The sequence below is a fragment of the Portunus trituberculatus genome, chromosome 39 (assembly GCF_017591435.1).
Source record: "Portunus trituberculatus isolate SZX2019 chromosome 39, ASM1759143v1, whole genome shotgun sequence".
Classification (NCBI taxonomy): Eukaryota; Metazoa; Arthropoda; class Malacostraca; order Decapoda; family Portunidae; genus Portunus; species Portunus trituberculatus.
Genome location: NC_059293.1, coordinates 13046015 through 13068594, shown reverse-complemented (window position 1 = coordinate 13068594; position 22580 = coordinate 13046015). Strand labels below are relative to the sequence as shown.

General features: G+C 40.8%; 2 long non-coding RNA genes across 2 annotated transcripts; both read right to left on the bottom strand.

Moving 5' to 3' along the window:
* Positions 1-6604: 6604 nt before the first annotated feature.
* LOC123515732 lies at positions 6605-10362 on the bottom strand. Its single transcript, XR_006677986.1, has 5 exons — positions 10312-10362; positions 8794-8950; positions 8106-8357; positions 7839-7986; positions 6605-7659 (listed from the first exon to the last, which is right to left on the bottom strand). It is a non-coding gene; the product is annotated as an uncharacterized LOC123515732 (long non-coding RNA).
* Positions 10363-11548: 1186 nt separating this feature from the next.
* Positions 11549-12935, bottom strand: LOC123515612. The gene is made up of 3 exons (XR_006677915.1): positions 12875-12935; positions 12055-12212; positions 11549-11694 (listed from the first exon to the last, which is right to left on the bottom strand). It is a non-coding gene; the product is annotated as an uncharacterized LOC123515612 (long non-coding RNA).
* Positions 12936-22580: the final 9645 nt, after the last annotated feature.

Here is a 22580-nt window from a genome sequence, read left to right as displayed (position 1 = left end):
GCAGGAGTTGTGTGGACCCCCCATAAAAAGAAACACATAAGGAAATTGGAGAGACTACAAAAAATGGCTACAAGAATGGTTCCAGAATTTAAAGGGATGACATATGAGGAGAGACTAAAAGCTATGGATCTACCAACCCTGGAACAGAGAAGAGAGTGGGGATCTCATACAAGTTTATAAATTGATTAACGGAATGGATCAACTGGATAATGAGAAACTAATCCTGAGAGAAGAATATGACATTAGAAGCACAAGATTGCATAGTAAGAAACTGAGAGATGTTAAAAAATTTAGTTTCCTGCAAAGATGTGTTGAGACTTGGAACAGTTTGAGTGAGGAAGTGGTGTCAGCAAAGAGTGTACATAGTTCTAAAGAAAAATTGGATAAGTGTAGATATGGAGACGGGGCCTCACGAGCATAAAGCCCGTAAAACTACAACTAGGTAAATACACACACACACACACACACACACACACACACACACACACACACACACACACACTGTGCAGAGTCATTAAACAAAAAGAGGATTGTGAAATACTACAGGAAGACTTAAACAAGATCTGGAAATGGAGCAAAAAATGGGAGATGATGGAATTCAATGTGGACAAAAGCCATGTCATGGAAATGGAAAAAAGTGAAAGACGACCAGTGGGAATCTATAAGATGGGAGATGGAGTAGAACTAGAAAAAGTAAAAAAGGAAAAGGACTTGGGAGTGACAATGGAAGAAAATAATCAACCGGTTAGCCATATTGATAGAATTTTCAGAGAGACGTATAATTTGCTAAGGAATATTGGAGTAGCATTTCACTATATGGACAAGGAAATGATGAAAAAATTGATAAGTACTAAAATAAGACCTAGATTGGAATATGCAGGAGTTGTGTGGACTCCCCATAAAAAGAAACACATAAGAAAATTAGAGACTACAAAAATGGCTACAAGAATGGTTCCAGAATTTAAAGGGATGGCATATGAGGAGAGACTAAAGGCAATGGATCTACCAACCTTGGAGCAGAGAAGAGAGAGAGGGGATCTGATACAAGTTTATAAATTGATTAACGGAATGGATGAAGTGGATAATGAGAAACTGATCCTGAGAGAAGAATATGACTTTAGAAGCACAAGATCGCATAGTAAGAAACTAAGGAAGGGACGATGTCTGAGAGATGTTAAAAATTTAGTTTCCATAAAGATGTGTTGAGACTTGGAACAGTTTGAGTGAGGAAGTGGTATCAGCAAAGAGTGTACATAGTTTTAAAGAAAAATTGGATAAGTGTAGATATGGAGACGGGACCACACGAGCATAAAGCCCAGGCCCTGTAAAACTACAACTAGGTAAATACACACACACAATTACATACCGTATCACTAACTAGTGTAATATGCAAGATGTGTGAAAGAATAATAGAAACAATGGATCGTGTTCCTTGAAGACAACAAATTAATATCAAATAGCCAATTTGGTTTTAGGAAAAGACGGTCTTGTGTAACTAATTTACTGAGTTTCTATTCTAAAATAGTTGATAGAGTACAAGAGAGAGAGGGATGGGTTGACTGCATTTATTTGGATTTAAAAAGGGCGTTTGACAAAGTGCCACATGCAAGATTACTATGGAAGTTAGAGGAGAAGGGTGGCTTAAAAGGAAGCACATTGAGATGGATAGAAAATTATTTGAGGGGGAGAGAAATAAGGACGGTAGTTAAAGATATGAAGTCCAAGTGGAGAGCAGTAGAAAGCGGAGTGCCACAAGGGTCAGTATTGGCACCAATACTTTTCCTCATTTATATTAACGACATGCCAGAAGGAGTGAACAGCTACATAAATCTGTTTGCAGATGATACGAAACTGTGCAGAGTTATAAAGCAAAAAGAGGATTGTGAAATACTGCAAGAAGACCTAAATAAGATATGGGAATGGAGCAAAAAGTGGGAAATGGAATTCAATGTGAACAAAAGCCATGTCATGGAAATGGGAAAGAGTGAAAGACGACCCGTGGGAATGGAGTAGAACTGGAGAAAGTAAAAAAGGTAAAGGACTTAGGAGTGACGATGGAAGAAAACAATCAACCAGTAAGCCATGTTGATAGAATTTTTAGAGAAACATATAATTTGCTAAGGAATATTGGAGTAGCATTTCACCACATGGACAAAGAAATTATGAAGAAATTGATAAGTACTTTAATAAGACCCAGATTAGAATATGCAGGAGTAGTGTGGACCCCTCATAAAAAGAAACACATAAGGAAATTGGAGAGACTACAAAAAATGGCTACAAGAATGGTTCCAGAATTTGAAGGGATGACATATGAGGAGAGACTAAAGGCTATGAATCTACCAACCCTGGAACAAAGAAGGGAGAGAGGAGACCTGATACAAGTTTTTAAATTGATCAACGGAATGGACCAAGTGGATAATGAGAAACTGATCCTGAGAGAAGAATATGACATTCGAAGCACAAGATCGCATAGTAAAAAGCTGAGAAAAGGAAGATGTCTGAGAGATGTTAAAAAATATAGTTTCCCGCAAAGATGCATTGAGACGTGGAACAGTTTAAATGAAGAAGTAGTGTCTGCAACGAGTGTGCATACTTTTAAAGTAAGATTGGATAAATGTAGATATGGAGACAGGGCCACACGAGCATAAAGCCCAGGCCATGTAAAACTACAACTAGGTAAATACACACACACAAGCACCGAAAAACACATAAGCAAGGTATCTGGATTATCATAAAATGCTGACTAACAAAAGAGTGGTATTTCAATACTTGGGCAAAGATATGATGAAAAAAAATAATCACAAGCATGATATGTCCAAGGCTGGTCTCTGAGCTCTAACAAGGATATAAGAAAATTAGAAAGGATACAGTAGATTGCTACAAAGATGGTGCCATAATTAAAGGACGTAACATATGAAGAACAATTGAAGGAAATGGGACTACCAACCTCATAAGATAGAAGAGAACGAGGGAACCTATTAACAATGTATAAGATAGTCAATGACATCGAGAAGATAGACAAGGAAGACCTGGTGCTGGTGATAGAAGATGGAAGGACAAGAGGACATGTAAAGAAGATTAGGATGAGGCAATGTGTGAAGGATATTAGAAAATACAGTTTTCCACACAGAACGGTGGAGAAGTGGAATGCATTGAATAATGAAGTTGTTACAGCACATAATGTGCATAGCTTTAAGGGAATATTAGATAAATGGAGATATGGAGATAGGACACTATTAGGCCTGCTTGAATCCTGTACAATATAAATAGGTAAATACACACACACACACACACACACAGACACACACACACAGCCCGGTAGCTCAGTGGTTAGAGCGCTGGCTTCACAAGTCAGAGGACCGAGGTTCGATTCCCTGGCCGGGTGGAGATATTTGGGTGTGTCTCCTTTCACATGTAGCCCATGTTCACCTAGCAGTGAGTAGATACGGGATGTAAATCGAGGAGTTGTGACCTTGTTGTTCTGGTGTGTAGTGTGTCCAGCAGATCAAACAGTGAAACACACACACACACACACACAGACAAAAAGATGTGCATACTAGTTATAAATGGACAAGAAAAAAGAGAATCCTGTGAAATTTGTGAGGGAGGAGGAGAAAGAGATGGTTAAGGAAATTATCTCAGTGGTTCAAGATGAAGAACCGAGTCTTGAGAAAGAAATAGAGGAAATATACAAACTTGGTAAATATAGTAAGGGAACCAAAAGACTACTAAAAGTTAAAATGAGATTGTAAGTGGGGGTAGAAGAAATATTAGTGAGGACTGGAAAACTGGCTGGTAAGGCAGAATATAAAAATATATAGATATAGAGATAGATGAATCAAGTAGAAAGGGTAAAAGAGAGAGAACTGAGAAGTGAAGCTAAGGAAAAACAAGGGAAGGACAGAGAACAAGAAAAAGTTTTAATGGAGAGTGCTAGACATGAGGTTGAGAGAAAACGGTATATTCGGGAAGTGGAACGAAAGCATTAGGAGTCCTATATACAAATATAAATGGATTTATATCAGGATGCTTGGAAACGAGAGATTATATATTGGAAAAAGGACCGGGCGTGGCATGTAAAACAGGAACAAAGGTAAGTAAAGACATCCAAGTGAATTTTAATGATCAGAGATATAATGTTTGGAGGAGAGACAGAAGGGGAAAAGAAGAAGGAGGAGTATTGTTAATGACTCGAGAGGTTATATGTGTGGAGGAGGTACAGTATGGAGATGGACTGGCCAAGGTTTTAAGGGGATTGATTGTCTGGTTGGGTTTTAAAAAAATTGAAAATAACGAGGTACGAGGGAAATATCTTTTTCACTGATAGATTAGTATTACACGGTTACATTAGTAGGTACAAGCAAATCAAAGCGTAAATAACCATGAAAAACAAAAAATTTATTTTTTGAAAAGAACATTTTCCCTATAAACTTTGTCACTGGAGAGCAGACTTCAATTTTGCCGGTACATAGATGAAGTATGTGGTGTAACAAAACTTTCCATCTCATAGAATTTCTTATTTTTTATTTTGATGGCCATTATGAACTTTTTATTTTATTATTTTTTTTCTTTTGCATAAAATTACATTGGGGCACAAAATTTTTTTTTCCATATTTAGAGATGGAAATGTAGCAGCTTCATTGAGCTTCAAAATGATACCTCAAAATTGAAAATTTGTTGAGAAATGTGGGGAGAAGATACAATTTGAATGATAAAAAAAATTTTTTAAGTGAAAACTTGGAAAAAGGCAAAAGAAAACCTAGAGATGTCATTTTTGTCCTCTATGACCCTGTACATTTCTTTGGGTTGGATATTTCGTGCTCATACACCACCATGTGCATCATATGTTTTTAGGTATGTTTAGAATATTCTGTAAGACTCATATGGCACCTGGCCCCCCCTACAATGACTGTAGGTATTAGTCGCTCGAAGGCGAGGGTGTCTTCCATCTGTGCATGGATGGCACAACTTGTAATTTCCCCTTGCACTGTTTGTTTAGACACTTTAAGGCAAAAAAAAAGCAGGTAAAATAGGCTGGATTGTGGCTTGCATGGCATGAAACAATGGGCGATATACTCAATACATCCTCCTCCCATCGCAGTCACATGGACACTGAAATGGAAGGGGAGACTGGAGAGGGTGTGTTCCTGTGTACGCCATAGTACTGAGTTGCCAGCGCCCATCTTTCTTTACCAAAGAAACCACTTTTCATGGCTTTTTTTCGTGCTTATTATCATCATTTATGGTACGGTGAGGGGGGGGAAAGCCCCAGGCTGCGGTGGGTGTGGCAGGGGCCCTTTAAAGTTTAACCCGTTAAATGTTACATTACTTTACATATAGGGTACCCCAAGGTTACAAAAAATAAAAAAATAAAATTTCTTAGCCCAAACAACCCAAAATCAACCAAGAAACACAATGAAAACCTTTAAATGGATCAGCACACTATTTTTAAGTCACCGCACTAGGCTGCCAGACCGAGACTTCCCCACCCGCGCTGTTGCCACATCTGCTCCTTTCACTTCTAATGCGCTTCATCCGCTGTCGATCAGCATATTTTACATACAACTGTTAGTTTATTCCGTAAAACTATATACATAAACTGAATAAACTCATTTTCAAAACAAAATCATCCATAAAAGGATCCATAAGAAGATAAAGGAGATGAGGTAGCAGCACCTCGAGTGCGTGGAGGTGGCAGCGTGGAGGCAGCAGGCCCTTCATGCTCATCATCACTGGTTTCCTCGCTCTCAGAATAATCTTCGCCAAATACATAATCCCTATCCTCATCACTATCATCTCGGGGGTCGTCACTATCAGAGTCCCCATCATCAATAAATTCTCCATCATCAATGCGTGAAAGCAAAGATTGAATGCTGGGTATATCTAGGGAGTGGCAGCGTATACCCACCATGACTATAAGGACAGCTCTAGTGGCAGGAGAGTACCCAGAATTCCTGCACCTTACAGGAAAACATGCCAGACACTCCCAGGAAACTAATTACTGCCCATACAAGGCAAAATATTGGCACAAAAACCGTACATTCATAAAACAAATTTACGTGAGAAACCTATGGGCATACCCAACGCAGGCACGTAAATTTACGTGAGAAACACCTAGCGGGTTAAATACCCCACATATTTTAACGTATTTCCCCAAAATACTCCATCACTATGTTGCCATATGTTCAGGAATGCTCTGGTGGTGTTTGGGGGATTTTTCGACATAAGTATTTCAGATTTTTCGGCACCATGGCCACTGGACGGTCCCCTTAAGCATAACAATTAGAACCAGTGGGAAGGAAAAAAGGAATATCATAGTTGCATATGTGCCACCAATACTAATATATGGAGGCTTGGTGTCCATAAAGAAATGCAGAGGGAAATGGTGAGTTGTCCTTAAGGAAGGACAGAAGAGTGCTACTTGTGGGAGATTTAAACTGTAAACATGTAAATTGGGAAGAAATGGATACAGTCATGCTACACGCTGGGGGGGAGAAAGTGTTACAACTGGCAATGGTAAACACATTGGACCAATGGGTGAAGGACTATACAAGGTATAGAGGGGAAGAACTATCAATACTGGATTTGGTAAAAAAAAAAAAAAAAAAAAAAATGGAGCCTTGTCCAAACATCAAATATTACAGCCCAATGGGAAAAAAAGTGATCATGTGGTCCTGGAAATTGACTCAAGAGAATCAGGAATTTTTAAAATGTAAAGAGGGTCACAAGCAAAAAACATGGAACCATGCCAAGTCAAATTTTAAAGGGTTAAGAAGCTACTTTGGTAGTATTGAGAGGAAGAAAACTATGCAAGACAAGACAGTTCAAGAGAAGTATGATATATTCCTAGATAAATATAATGAAGGAATAAAGAGAGATGTTCCCGAATACAGAGTAAAGGAAAGCAAACATGCAGTACAATGCTACAGTATATGTACAAAAGCTAAAAAGTGTAAGGATGCAGCTTCAAAAAATTAAGGAAGCAACAGAATGAAGCAAATAGGAAACAGTATGAGGAGGCACGGAACAAATACATAAGGATAAGAAGGGAGGAGAGAAATTTTGTAACGGATGTAGAGAAGAGATGTGAAAATGAACTTTTGTAAGTATATGAATGGAAAAATGACAAACAGAAAGACCATCACTTAGTTAACTAAGGGAAATAGGACACATAAAACAACAAAAGAACTTATGAACAAGAGCTTTAAATCAGTATTTAATGAAAAGGGAAAATTCATAAAAGAAAACAACCAAGCAACACAAGAGGGATTAAGAAACATTCTGGTCCATAAGCAAAAAAATCAGTTAACTGCTAAAAGGGATGGACATGAAGGTAATGGGGCCAGATAAAGTGTTAGGATGGACACTGAGGGAATGTAGAGAACAACTGGTGGAACCAATCTGGAATATGATCAACAGCTCTCTGATGAAAAGGAACGTGACAAAGAAGTGGAAAACAGCAAATATAGTCCCAAAATATAAGTGAGGAAAAAGGATCGGGTTCCTAAATCATAGACCAACATCACTAACTAGTATTGTGGTAAACATCGGTCTTGTTCCTTTGGCTACACAGGCAGTAGCAGTCTGGTGTCTTTTGCATGTCTTGCACGCTCACTCAGAACACTTCCCTCACTTCTCTGGTGTTAGTAGTACTGAATCCTGGGACAAAAGACAGAATAATATTGAAATGCCGTTAATAGTAATAAATCCTGAAAAAAATAACAAAAACCTCACCCACTACACATCTACAACTGTTAACAAAATCTACAAATTTATCAACCCAATCTACAAATGGTCTATGAAATACACTACACAAGTGATAAAGATTTGTGGCCAACCTTCAGAACTTCATTGGTACGTCTCCAAAAATCATCATCCTCTTGTTCCTTTGGCTACACCGGCAGTAACAATCTGGTGTCTGTTGTATGTCTTGCACACTCACTCCAAACACTTCCCTCACTTCTTTGGTGTCAATAGTACTAAATCCTGGAACAAAAGATAGAACAATATTGAAATGGCCTTAATAGTAATAAGTACTGAAAAAAAAAAATTCCTTTAAAATGAGACACGAGAAAAAAGTGTAATGTGCATACCACAATACTCACATCATGGTTAATAACACTTTATTCTGGGCTCTGGTATAGTCATACTCCTGTTCAATGGTGCAGCCACTCCCGTTCTTCTCAGTGCCTGTTCTCTTGTGGTACACTGGGTTGGGGGAAGCTTTTCTGGATGATAACAAGTTCACGCATCGGCACTGTCCCCGAGAAACTGTCCCACGTGCTTGCCCGGTTCCCAATTCGCAGCTCCACCCAGCTAATTCAACGTCACTTACTCACATATAATGAAGCCACACTCTGAGAGAGAGAGAGAGAGAGAGAGAGAGAGTATGGTAACGAATAAGGCAGCGTTTCTCAACCTTTTATACCCTTGTGTAACCCTTAAAATACATGACATGTCTCAAGGAACCCCTGCGCAAAAACAAAATTATATACCATATATTTTTCATTTTATGTGATGCCAAATAAGCTGGTGGGGAACTGCAATGGGGGGAGCCAGGTGAAAATGTTGTAGGTGATATAAGGAGGAGAAAAAAAAAAAAAAATTTGAAGAATGAGCAGGCTAACTATACAGTATTGGAATATTCTGTGTGTCAAGAACAATTTAGAAAGTGTTTAAAGTTTGTTACAATCTCATGCACAACTTAATTACGCCATCTTAGCCACAGCACAGCCACTACACATCCACAGCAAGACCCCACAGCATAAAGGAGTGAAAAACTATTTTGCTTACCCCAACAGCTAGGCAAAGAACACCGAAGGAGCCCATCACAATGCCAGCTTGAGGACTTAACACATCAATGACCATTTTCTCCTGCTGAGCGGACCGTACACTGTTGAGGTGGACATTCAGGGAGAGGATCAGGACAACTCCACGCTCTCGTCAATGTCTGTGGTGAAGAATTACATTGATTGATTGATACATTTATTGTTGAATTACTCTAAGAAACACAGATTTATTAGAGCTTAAGGATAAAAATTAAAAAAAAAGAGTAGCTAAGGAGAAAAGTACATGCTTTTCAGGAACACATTCAGCGATAATTTAAGGAACTATTTTAAAGTAAATTTAAATGGACTAGATGGTGTTTTAACAAAGACAAACCCTAGCAGTAAATTACCACAAACCTGTTCATCTTAGCTCTCCGTCTTTCCTTTGAATACAAGTAACCAATTAAAAACAAACGCTACACTCCCACACAAACACTTAAAGGTTCACATTAATGTTACATACAATAAGTAAGGTTGCCCAATGTTATTCACCTCTATGTTTACTGCGAATCACATTAAATATTTGTCATTATTGTCATCTTAATGCTGCCATGCTAATGTACTGTCAATTAACCCCACCCATGCACAAACTTACTGACTCCAAATTATCACTCACCGACACTCACCTGAGCTTACAAAATATCAAAATGATTGTTCAGTTTAATGTCCATATCAATTTGGAACACTCTGCCGAACCTATTATATTGGTCAAGAATTTGAAATCATTGAACCTAGCTTTGTCACATCACATTGGAAACTGCCACCATGCAACACCTCATAATACCAACAAACGCACTTAGAATTCACTAGAAAGACAATGTATACATCAATACCAACACCACACCACAAAACACATCCCATACATACCCAACACACGAAAAAAAACACTTAAATCACTCAAAACTAACACAAAATATCATGTAAAACCTCAAAATATAAAAAGCGCACCAAAAACACACTAAAGACACCCAAGTTAACAATATCATGATCAAACACACACACACACACACACACACACACACACGCGTAGTGTAGTGGTTAGCACGCTCGACTCACACTCGAGAGGGTCCGGGTTCGAATCCCGGAGGCGGCGAGGCAAATGGGCAAGCCTTTTAATGTGTAGCCCCTGTTCACCTAGCAGTAAATAGATACAGGGTGTAACTCGAGGGGTTGTGACCTCGCTTTCCCGGTGTATGAAGTGTGTTGTGCTTTCAGTCCTACCCGAAGATCGGTCTATGAGTTCTGAGCTCCCTCCGTAATGGGGAAGACTAGCTGGGTGGCCAGCAGACGACCGAGGTGAATTACACACACACACACACACACAAACACACCAAACACACATGACCCTTTCCCACACAAAAACCCCTTAAACACTCAAACCTAACCCAAAACACACTTAAAGCACCATACAACCCCTCAAAATGCTCCCAAACACTTAAAATATGCAAATACTTAAAAAAAAAAAAAATATCTCACTCCACACCAGCAGTAGCAGTCTGGTGTCTGTTGTACGACTTGCACGCTCACTCCAAACACTTCCCTCACTTCTTTGGCGTTAGTGGTACTGATTCCTGGAACAAGAGATGGAACAACGTTGAAATGGCGTCAACATTAATAAGATGTGAAAAAAAAATAACAATAAAGTACAAAACCTTTTAAAATGAGACACGAGGAGATAAAAGTGTAATGTGCAAACCACAATACTCACATCATGGTCACTCAACACTTTATTCTGGGCTTGCTTCAGTGTAGTCATACAACTGTGGGAAGAATGTAATGCCGTCCCGTTCAATAGTGCATGCAGCCGCTCGCTCCCTCCTCCCATCCTCCATAATGCCTGTTGTCTTGTGGTACACCGGCTGGGTTGGGGTAGCTTCCGTGGATGATAACACGTCGACGCATTTTCAGGAACCCGACAAACATCTGTACACTTAAAATGTTGCAGGTGAGATGAAAAAAAAGTATAAAGTATGAGTCGGCTAACTTTACAGTAATGGAATATTCTCAGTGTGTCAAGAACAATTTAGAATTGTATAAAGTTTGGTAGAATCTCACCCACTGCTTAATTACGAAATCTTTGCCACAGCACAGCCACAACACACCCAGAGCAAGACCCCACAGTATAAAGAAGTCAAAAACTATTTAACATACCCTAACAGCTAGGCAATGAACCCAAAGGGGAGCCCAGCACAACACCCACCACCATACCATGCCAACTTGGGGACTTGACACTTCAATGACCGCCTTCTCATGACCGTTGCTGCTGCTGGGCGGATCGAACACTGCTGAGGGGATGGTCCACAGGGAGAGGATCTTGGCGACTCCACGCACTAGTCAACGTCTGAGGGTGGAGAATTACACTCTCAGAAACAGATTTATTACAACTTAAGAATAGATTTACACGCATTCCAGGAACACATATTCAACAATACGTTGAGGAAAACTACAAAAATTATATATATTAGTACTCATGACAAATGCATATGGCAAGATGAAATTATACTTAATCATAAAGAACAACCTATCCGTAAATCGCTTATCTTAATAATACTCGTGAGACAAAATGCATGTTCATGTATGCCAACAATAACAAAAGTACCCTTGAATACCACACTAACTTCTTTAGGCTGCTGCTAAATGAAGAGGTGAAGGACTGACAAGTTTATTAAGAAGACAGACCGTAGAGTGACATTGACAGTTCAGGGAGGCCTCACCTTCACACTTGAACTTTCTGACACGAGTCTGTAACCTGCATGGCTGGCACTGGCAGTCGTATGACTCTCTAGTGTTGATGTAAAAAGGCTCACACACAACCGACAATTTTCTTCCGGCACTCCTCAATGCCACACAGCTACACAAACTCATCCTGCCACAAGAAAGGCATTTCCTTCAGCACTGTCAAGTTGTGATTTTGTATTGTACTGTATACAATGTAAGAAAGTCTACAACTTTTATATGAAACAATGGAGTTCAGGGCATGAGTTACGCCTTTGCGTTGCAGAGGTTTGTCACTCGTAAACGTCTGAATGTGGAGAATTACAGTTTCAGAAACAGATTTATTAGAACTTAAGGATAAAGTTTAAAAAAGAGAGAGAGAGAGAGAGAGAGAGAGAGAGAGAGAGAGAGAGAGAGAGAGAGAGAGAGAGAGAGAGAGAGAGAGAGAGAGACCAAACAAATCTTAACAGAAAAACAACAACGAACAACAACAACAAAAACCACAACTTACTTTACTCCTATATCCAGGGCAGAACACGGAGATACAGGCTTGCCCGACTTTAATGAACAGCTGCGGGCAGTCAGCGTGGTGCAAGGTGTAGGTAATCTGCGCTGTGAATTGACCACCCACAGCCTCCGCTTCGTCCACCTCATTCTGCCTGTCGTCACCTGGGAACGAAGCGGGTAATCAATGATGAAGAACACTTGTTATAAAAGCCCACTAACATTGAGCTAGCCTCTTGAGGGCCTCAAAACATACTAAAAAATCCTTCTATAGGCCCAATTCAATATTACAGACACCCACGACAAACCACACATACATAAACCCGCTTAAAAACTCAAGAACATCCCAAAACACACTAAAAAAAAAATACAGAACAGATTAAAATACCTCCAAACTAACTAGAAAAACCCAATATTTACTGAAATAACCATCACACACACCCAAAAGACAACTAACACCCCCCCCCACAACTTATAACACTCAAAATAAACCCAAACCACACTCAAAACATGCTAATACTCACACACCTCAATCCACTCTCTCAAAATACGTAAAATATACCTAAAAGATCTAGCACACACTGAAAACACACGAAATGAACCCCAAAGAATACTTATAACACACCTCAATCCACACTCTCAAAATACGTAAAATATACCTAAAAGATCTAACACACACTGAAAAAACCCAAAAATGAACCGCAAAGCATACTTATAACACTCCAAACAGCCTGCAACACTAATGAACAAGCTTAAAATATCCCAAATCTATCCGAAAACCAACTGTATCCATTATAAAGAACTTTAGGATTAAAAGGGACACTTACCTAAATATTACACCTTGGCTTCTTCTCCTATTCCACCTTTATTTCTCATTTCTTCTTCATCCTTCTTCATTGTTACTCCTTCTTCTTCCTCCTACTCCTTCCATTCACACATGTGGGCATATAAACACATCAAAACACTAGATATTAGTCAAAATATTCAGGAAATGGAGGGTGACTTAAGTATTGTGGCTTTGCTGCTGCTCCTCTTCCTTCTCCCTTTCTCCTCTCTTCCTCCTTATCTTCCTTTATTTCTCCTTTCTTCCTCCTCCTGCTACAATTATCTACACACCTGAACCTAGAAATCCACGAAATTACGTAGAAATCACTAGATATTAGGCAAAATATCGACGAACTGCGGATTTGGAAAATTGGCGCCACCCTGGGGCTATGGTGACTCACTACCTGGGCTGTGGTCATCCGAGAGAACGGGAACGGGGGCGACTCGGCTAAATTACGTAAATAATTTGATTTCAAAAATGACTTTTAGAAAAAACGAAGCCAAGGCCAAATGCTTGTTATTTTATGACGTGATAAATACTTAAACTAATTTTCAAAATATCAAAATATCTCCAGCGTAACTGGTTTTTAAAAAAGCTCTAAATTAAGTACGTTAAAAGTACAAAAACCTTTTAACCCATAAATCTCTTAAAACGTCCTGTAAAGTCAAGCCATTTTCACTTGGCGTGTATTTTATCACATTTCAGGGAGTCTGAGCTATCTTTTAGGGAATTCTACAGCGTGTTAGACCGAGAAGCAGAAACGTGAGCAAATAGAATAAAGAAAAATAAGAGCTTTTTACAACAGCACCAAACACCATTTCAAAGTCCACATATTTCACTCAATAGATTGATTTCACACTTAAAAGAGTACAACCGATATTTTGACACCATAATGGCTCAGTTATACCTTGAAATGAAAAAGCTCAAAATCCCATATGGGAAATTTTGACCGTTAAAAAGCCTTTAGCATACGCCATAAAACACCACTAAACGCCACATATTTACCCATCACAGGCACGGAACACACTTCAAACACAACGAAACATTTATAGAAACCATAAAAACATACCATGGAAGCGTAATATTACCGTCAGGAAATATTCGAAAAAAGTATTTGACCCAACTGGCTGGTGACGGGAGGGTGAGGGCGGGGGTAGGGTGATGGCTAGGGGACCGTCGGGGGGGAGGCGGACCGGAGGCAACACCGGCGGCGGGACATACATATATAGCCTTTATCATCTCACCAAACAAAAATTAAGCCACAGAGAAATTTTGACCCTGGGATATGAAAATGGTAGACTGGTGGCTACAGTATGACACATGTTTGGCCTATGGTAAGTGAAGGAAACAAATATCAGAGGATAATACAGACGCCTTGCTCTTTTGATGGTCCTTTTACCATTACTTTAAAATATTTGTATACTCTTTTCACTCTCAAATGTAAAGAAAACCTAACATTAAGTGAATAGCCTTATAAATACCTTTAATAGACGAAGATTAGGCAGTGTGGTGAAGGCTCCCACTGGTTCCCTTTCTGATTGCGGTTTGGAGCTGGTGCTTAGTGTTTGGTGCTCCTTGAAAACTATCGGTAATATAGCAACACTTCACTTTACGTGTGTGTGTGTGTGTGTGTGTGTGTGTGTCTTTGGGTGTGGGCTGTGGGTGTGTATGGGTCAGTATAGCCACCACTGTTCTCACCACCACCGCTACAAGATTACTGCCGCAGCAGAAGGTTGTCTGTGAAGACAGTACGCATGTATATATGTTTATAATAAATATCTCTTACTAAATCTCTTATTAATGATACACTATACTTATACAAATACAACATGTCGATTTATTGGTTATTGTGACATCTTTCTCTTCGTTATCCTGTCCAGCTTTTGTTATTTGTCAATGTATGAAATATTAAATTGTATCTTGTTGTACAGCGAGTGTTGGCAACTCCCACGAAAAACAAGGTGCTTAAAAGGCAGACTATAGTATTTCTCTCATTTTCTATTTCTACCGCCTGATATACGAGTATTTCTGACAATAAACCAGGGTGAAAGGATACTAAGTTGAGGTATATAGACATTTTTCTATCTACATAAACATCTATCTTGTTAATTATACACGAATTCATTGACTTATCTATCTGCCTACCTATCCATCTATGTTTGTTTATCCAACTGTCCATATCCGTATCTATCAACCCATCAAATTACCAGCTTACCCATCTATCTTCACACAAGCATTTAAATACCACCACCTCCACTACCACCACCACCACCAAAACCACCATTGCAAGTTCCCGCACCTGCCCACCATCGCCCTCATGAACAGGAGTGTGTCAGTGATAGGCGAGGGACACAACGGCTCCACCAATTGCATTGCCAACCTTCACCTACTGTTTCGTGTCAACCAGAGGGTTCCTGACGACACATCCCTCTCGACCCACACGCTTTCGGACCAACGAACCACGGGTTTGGGCGTGGGTGGAGGCGTGGGTGAGATATACGTGGTGTCAGGCGCTTATCCGATTCCCTTTGCCTCTGTCGTCTTCATTGGTTCTCTACACACTTTTCAGGTCGCTACACGTGTACACTCGCGTACGGCAACACGCGCCTGGCCTCCTACGGTACACTTCTTAGCGACTTCGTACCGCGCGGTGCTTTTTTGTGCCAAGGACCGGAGCCGTTAGTCAACCAGCCAATCAGTCAGTCAGTCAATCAATCAGCCAGGCAGTCAGTCAGTGTGTCAGTCATTCAGTCAGGTATTCAGTCAATCAGCCAAACAGTCACTCAGCTAGACAGTCAGTCAGTCAGACAGTCAGTGAGTGAGTTATACAGTCACTCAATCATTAAGTCAGTTAGTGAATCAGTCAGTCTCTCCATCAGTCAGTCAGTGAATCTATTAGTTAGACAGGCAAGCTATCTGTCAGTCCATCAATCTATCAGCCAGTCAGTCAATCAATATTCACGATGCAAAATAAGCAAACACACCACCAATAGTTACCACCACAATCACCACCACCACCACCACCAATACACAACACAGAGACAGACAGACAGACACACACACACACACACACACACACACACCCGGTAGCTCAGTGGTTAGAGCGCTGGCTTCACAAGCCAGATGACCGGGGTTCGATTCCCCGGCCGGGTGGAGATATTTGGGTGTCTCTCCTTTCACGTGTAGCCCCTGTTCACCTAGCAGTGAGTAGGTACGGGATGTAAATCGAGGAGTTGTGACCTTGTTGTCCCGGTGTGTGGTGTGTGCCTGGTCTCAGACCTATCCCAAGATCGGAAATAATGAGCTCTGAGCTCGTTCCGTAGGGTAACGTCTGGCTGTCTCGTCAGAGACTACAGCAGATCACACACACACACACAGCTCGACCGTGTGGACGTGTCATAAAACCTACAGTACACAACCACCCTCCCCACGCATTATAAGTACCATACGCCTAATTAACTACCTTAACTACCCTCCATCAACTAATTGTCGACACGTAACTCCTTCAATGCACTACACACCTCCCTAGTACAGCCTGTCCACCCCGTCACTGCCCCATCTCCGTCCCATCACTTATGACACTGTGGCACCATTATTTAACTACCCTTCACTATCCACTCACTCCCACACGTCACGTCACCCCTTCAGTGCATTATTATACAGCTTTTTAGTAAATTATCCGCCCCATTACCATCCCATCACTGTCCCATCATGTTCCTGCCTCCACTCTATTAACAGACTCACCCTTTCACTGAGCAGGTGGAGCTGGTGGACTAGGTGGGGCAAGTGGGGCGGTCACCGTGTTCCCAGGTCTCGTGTCTGGTGATGAAATGGACGTATGGTCACTGATGGCGATGGTGGTGGTGGTGGTGGTGGTTATAGGCAGTTGCCAAATGAAAATAATCTACATCACCAGATCCACCTTGAAAAGTCGCTAAAAGGTCGCTAAATCATCGTTGTAAATACTACAAATGTTCCTAAACGAAGTAAGGGGCTTGACTTACACATAGGCTAATCAGTAGACGACGGCCTCGTTGACTAACATAGAACGTTTATCCCTGTCAGTAACACAAAGCAAACTTGTCTCGGGAGCCTTGCGCTTCCCCACCCACTCATCACTCGCCTTTTAAATCCGATTGATGTTTAATTGATTGACTGGTAAGTTTATTGTTGTAGCAGTGTATACACCATCGAACTGTTGCCCATTTACGAATGATTGAACCTATCAAATTACCAGCTTATCTATCTATCTATCTACACACAAGCATATAGGTATCTCCACCAGCACCGGCAACACCCACACCTACTCACCTTCCACATCATGAACGGGAGCGTGTCAGTTTACACATTACTACTAGTATTTCCATGCAACTATATTGTGGTGGCATATCACCTCAGACGCTGTGGCGCCATGCAACAAATTGTTGACTAATTTCACTTCACTTGCAAACCAGATAATGTTTTGCATCTCTTTCAACTGATAGCAAAACAGGTCGATACATTATGCATTTTATTACATCAAGATATATTGTGTTGCCATTACAAATATATAGGAGTATCATTCACAACATATCGTCATATCAATAGGTATGAAAAATAGATACAAGTAACAAAAACTGCACCACGTTACAACATATTGGCCAGACACTTAAATTAAGTATTGCATTGAAAGACTCACAAAACATCACCTTGGGAAACATGTAACAATACTATTGTGCTTCACAACAGAAAACAAAAAAAAGACACTTTTGTGATCTTTCTTCGAGACACACAATAAGGAACAGGTTGTTGTGATCACTACAGACACAGCCACGTCTACATCACACCTTGCAATAGTGTGAGTGACAACCACTACTACTACTACTACTACTACTACTACTACTACTACTACTACTACTACCCTTAACAACTACTACTTGATACTAATTTACTGTCATGGCTTGGTAGTAAGACACACCGCAACGCAAAGCTGTTGATGTGTGACTAGCCAGCATGCTCGCTACATTTCCTCACTAAGAAGATAGCGTCTCCTAACAAGGAACGTTATCTTCATTCACTAAGCGTTTCTCCATGCATGGTGAATTCCAGTATGGAGTGAACACGTTGGTCATTTGCTCCTTAAGGCATAAACGATCATGATGGGTGACAGGAATGATGAGGGATGAGCAGAGGACTCGTGTCACAAGAGGATTTTTTTTTTCATGTAGGAAGAGCGCCAGCCAATGGCAAGAAACAAAGAAAATATTAAAATAAAAGGCCCACTTGAGTGCTGGGTCTCTAAAAAGTGGAAAAGCATCAGCCAGAACAAGGGAGCAAATGCCTTGACATCTCTCTCTTAAAAGAAGACAAGTCGTAGGAATTCGGAAATACAGATGCAGGTAGGGAGTTCCAGATTTTACCAATGAAAAGGATGAATGATTGAGAGTACTGGTTAACTCTTTCCTTGGAAAGTTGGACAGAATAGGGATGAGAAGAAGAAGAAAGTCTTGTACAGCGAGGCTGCAGGACGAGGGAAGGCATGCAGTTACCAAGATCTGTAGAACAGTTAGCATGAAAATACCGATGAAAGGGAGAAAGATGCAACATTTCGGCGGTGAAAAAGAGGCTGAAGACATTTAGTCAGAGGAGGGGAGTTGATGAGACGAAAAGCTTTTAATTCCGACCTATCTAGTTAAACTGTCTGACTGAAAACCCCCCAAACATGCGAAGAGTTCTCCATACACGTGAAGATATACAGAGTAAGCAATTGGAGGGGCAAGAAAAACTGGTGGAGATGCCTCAGAACGCGTAACTTCAAAAAAGCTGTTTTAGCAAGAGATGAGATGTGAAGTTTCTAGTTAAGATTATGAGTAAAGGACAGAACAAGGATATTCATTGTGGAAGAGGGAGACAGTTGAATGTCACTGAAGAAGAGGGGGATACCTGTCTGAGAGGTTGTGTCGAATTGATAGATGGAAAAATTGAGTTTTTGAGGCATTGAAAACTACTAGATTTTCTCTGCCCCAATCGGATATCTTAGAAAGATCAGAAGTCAGGCGTTCTTTGGCGTCCCTGCGTGATCAATTGACTTCCTGACGGGTTGGTCGTCTCTGAAAGGACGTGGAAAGATGTAGGGTGGTATCATCAGCGTAGGAGTAGATAGGACAACAAGTTTGGTTAATTAATGAATAATAGAAAGAGAGGGTGACAAGACAGAACCCTGAGGACCTCCATTATTAATAAATTTAGGAGAAGAACAGTGGCCGCCTACCACAACACCAACAGAACAGTCAGAAAGGAAACTTAAGATAAAGTTGCAGAGAAAAGTATAGAAGCCGTAGGAGGGCAGTTTGGAAATCAAAGCTTTATGCCAGACTCTATCAAAAGCCTTTGATATATCTAACGCTACAGCAAAACTTTCACCGAAATCTCTAAAAGAGGTTACTTTCCTCTCTTGGTCTACACTCTCCTCTTTTAAATTCTCTATGCATATGTACACGGTATATTCCTATCACAATGCTTCTATCACAACTTCTACATATCATGGTTTTCTGCTGGTATACATAAGGCATGGCAAAAAGCCATACCCACTTCACATCTACAACTGTCTACAAAATCTACAAATTTATCCACCCAATGTACAAATGATCAATGAAATACACTACACCAGTAATGAAGATTTGTGGCCAACCTGCAGAACTTCATTGGTACGTCTCCAAGAATCACTCTCTTGTTCCTCTTCTTCTTCCTCCTCCTCTGCCTCCTCTTGTTCCTTTGGCTACACCGGCAGTAGCAGTCTGGTGTCTGTTGTACGTCTTGCACGCTCACTCCAAACACTTCCCTCACTTCTCTGGCGTTAGTAGTACTGATTCCTGGAACAAGAGATGGAACAACATTGAAATGGCGTCAACATTAATAAGTCCTAAAATAAAAAAAAAAAATAATAAGTACAAAATCTTTTAAAATGAGACATGTGGAGATAAAAGTGTAATGTGCAAACCACAATACTCACATCATGGTCACTCAACACTTTATTCTGGGCTTGCTTCAGTGTAGTCATACAACTGTGGGAAGAATGTAATGCCGTCCCGTTCAATAGTGCATGCAGCCGCTCACTCCCTCCTCCCATCCTCCTCAATGCCTGTTGTCTTGTGGTACACCGGCTGGGTTGGGGTAGCTTGCGTGGATGATAACACGTCGACGCATCTTCAGGAACCCGACAAACATCTGTACACTTAAAATGTTGCAGGTGAGATGAAAAAAAAAATGTATAAAGTATGAGTCGGCTAACTTTACAGTAATGGAATATTCTCAGTGTGTCAAGAACAATTTAGAATTGTTTAAAGTTTGATAGAATCTCACCCACTGCTTAATTACGCCATCTTTGCCACAGCACAGCCACAACACATCCAGAGCAAGACAACACAGTATAAAGACGTGAAAAACTATTTGACTTACCCCAACAGCTAGGCAAAGAACCACAAGGGAGCCCAGCACAACACCCACCACCATACCATGCCAGCTTGGGGACTTGACACTTCAATGACCGCCTTCTCATGACCGTTGCTGCTGCTGGGCGGATCGAACACTACTGAAGGGATGGTCCACAGTGAGAGGATCTGGGCGACTCCACGCACTCGTCAACGTCTCAGGGTGGAGAATTACGCTCTCAGAAACACAGATTTATTACAACTTAAGGATAGATTTACACGAATTCCAAGAACACATATTCAACAATACGTTGAGGAAAACTACAAAAATTATATCAGTACTCATGACAAATACATATGGCAAGATGAAATTATACTTAATCATAAAGAACAACCTATCCTTAAATCGCTGATCTTAGTAATACTCGTGAGACAAAATGCATGTTCATGTATGCCAACAATAACAAAAGTACCCTTGAATACCACACTAACTTCTTTAGGCTGCTGCTAAATGAAGAGGTGAAGGAATGACAAGTTTAAGAAGACAGACCGTAGAGTGACATCTGAGGATGGAGAATTACACTCTCAGAAGCAGATTTATTAGAACTTAAGGATAAAGCTTAAAAAAGATGGGGTAACGAGAGACATACACGTATTTCAGGAACACATATTCAGCGATACGATAAGGAAAACTACAAAAATTATGTCAGTACTAATAAGAAAAGCATATGGCAAGATGTTGCACGAGGGTGGCGTGAAAGAATAAGTCAATGTTCAGATCCATCACTTCGCCCCGACAGAGCCATGCTACTGGTGGGTAAGCCTTGCCCCATGTCACCTCATCAAACAGAGCAGGTCAGAATATATGCAAGAAGGGACAGGCATGGGAACCTGCTGACGTAAAGTGTCGTGACTTGACACTACTATCCTCACTCAAAGAACGGTAGTAAGTACTAGTAGTAGAAGTAATAGTAAAGGTAGTAGTAGTAGTAGTAGTAGTAGTAGTAGTAGTAGTAGTAAGTAGTAGTAAGAGAGTAGTAGTAGTAGTAGTAGTAGTAGTAGTAGTAGTAGTAGTAGTAGTAGTAGTAGTAGTAAGAAGAAGAAGAGAGAGAGAGAAGAAAAAGAAGAGAGAGAGAGAGAGAGAGAGAGAGAGAGAGAGAGAGAGAGAGAGAGAGAGAGAGAGAGAGAGAGAGAGAGAGAGAGAGAGAGAGAGAGAGAGAGAGAGAGAGAGAGAGAGAGAGAGAGAGAGAGAGAGAGAGAGAGAGAGAGAGAGAGAGAGAGAGAGAGAGAGAGAGAGAGAGAGAGAGAGAGAGAGAGAGAGAGAGAGAGAGAGAGAGAGAGAGAGAGAGAGAGAGAGAGAGAGAGAGAGAGAGAGAGAGAGAGAGAGAGAGAGAGAGAGAGAGAGAGAGAGAGAGAGAGAGAGAGAGAGAGAGAGAGAGAGAGAGAGAGAGAGAGAGAGAGAGAGAGAGAGAGAGAGAGAGAGAGAGAGAGAGAGAGAGAGAGAGAGAGTCAACACAACAACAACAACAACAACAACAACAACAACAACAACAACAACAACAACAACAAAAACCACAACTTACTTTACTCCTATATCCAGGGCAGAACACGGAGATACAGGCTTGCCAGACTTTAATGAACAGCTCCAAGGTGTAGGTAATCTGCGTTGTGAATTGACCACCCACAGCCTTCGCTACGTCCACCTCATTCTGCCTGTCGTCACCTAGGAACGAAGCGGGTAATCAATGATGAAGAAGTAGGCAGTAGTCACCTGCCGCCCGGTGGAATACTCCAGGAGAGGTACTTACGGGGATGTAGGCAGTGCTGCAGACTGAGTGATTCCCCGTGTCCTCTCTTCCCGGTTCCCTTTGTGGTCTCATTTATACAATTGAGCAGCTGCAGCCTGCCCTCTAAAGACAACTTCTACTACTTCCTACACTACACTACAACACCTTACACTTTTACACTCTCTTCAAATCAAAATTTAATAATGGCTTCACCACGCCCTGCCTCAGAGTCCCCTCTGGGAGGGACCATAAATGTCCCCAGGTCGGACTGCCCTCTGCTGTCGACCTTGGGTGTCTTGACACTTCATCTAATACTTTCACTATCAATTTCTGCAACATTCGTGGCCTTCGTTCTAATTTTCAATCTGTGGAACACCACCTCTCCTCTACTAAACCTCATCTTCTCTTCCTAACCGAAACACAGTTGTCTGTGACTACTGACAGCAGCCCTTTTCTGTTCCCTCCTACTTGCTCTATCCTCATTTTCAATCCAAAGCTGGATGTTGCGCAT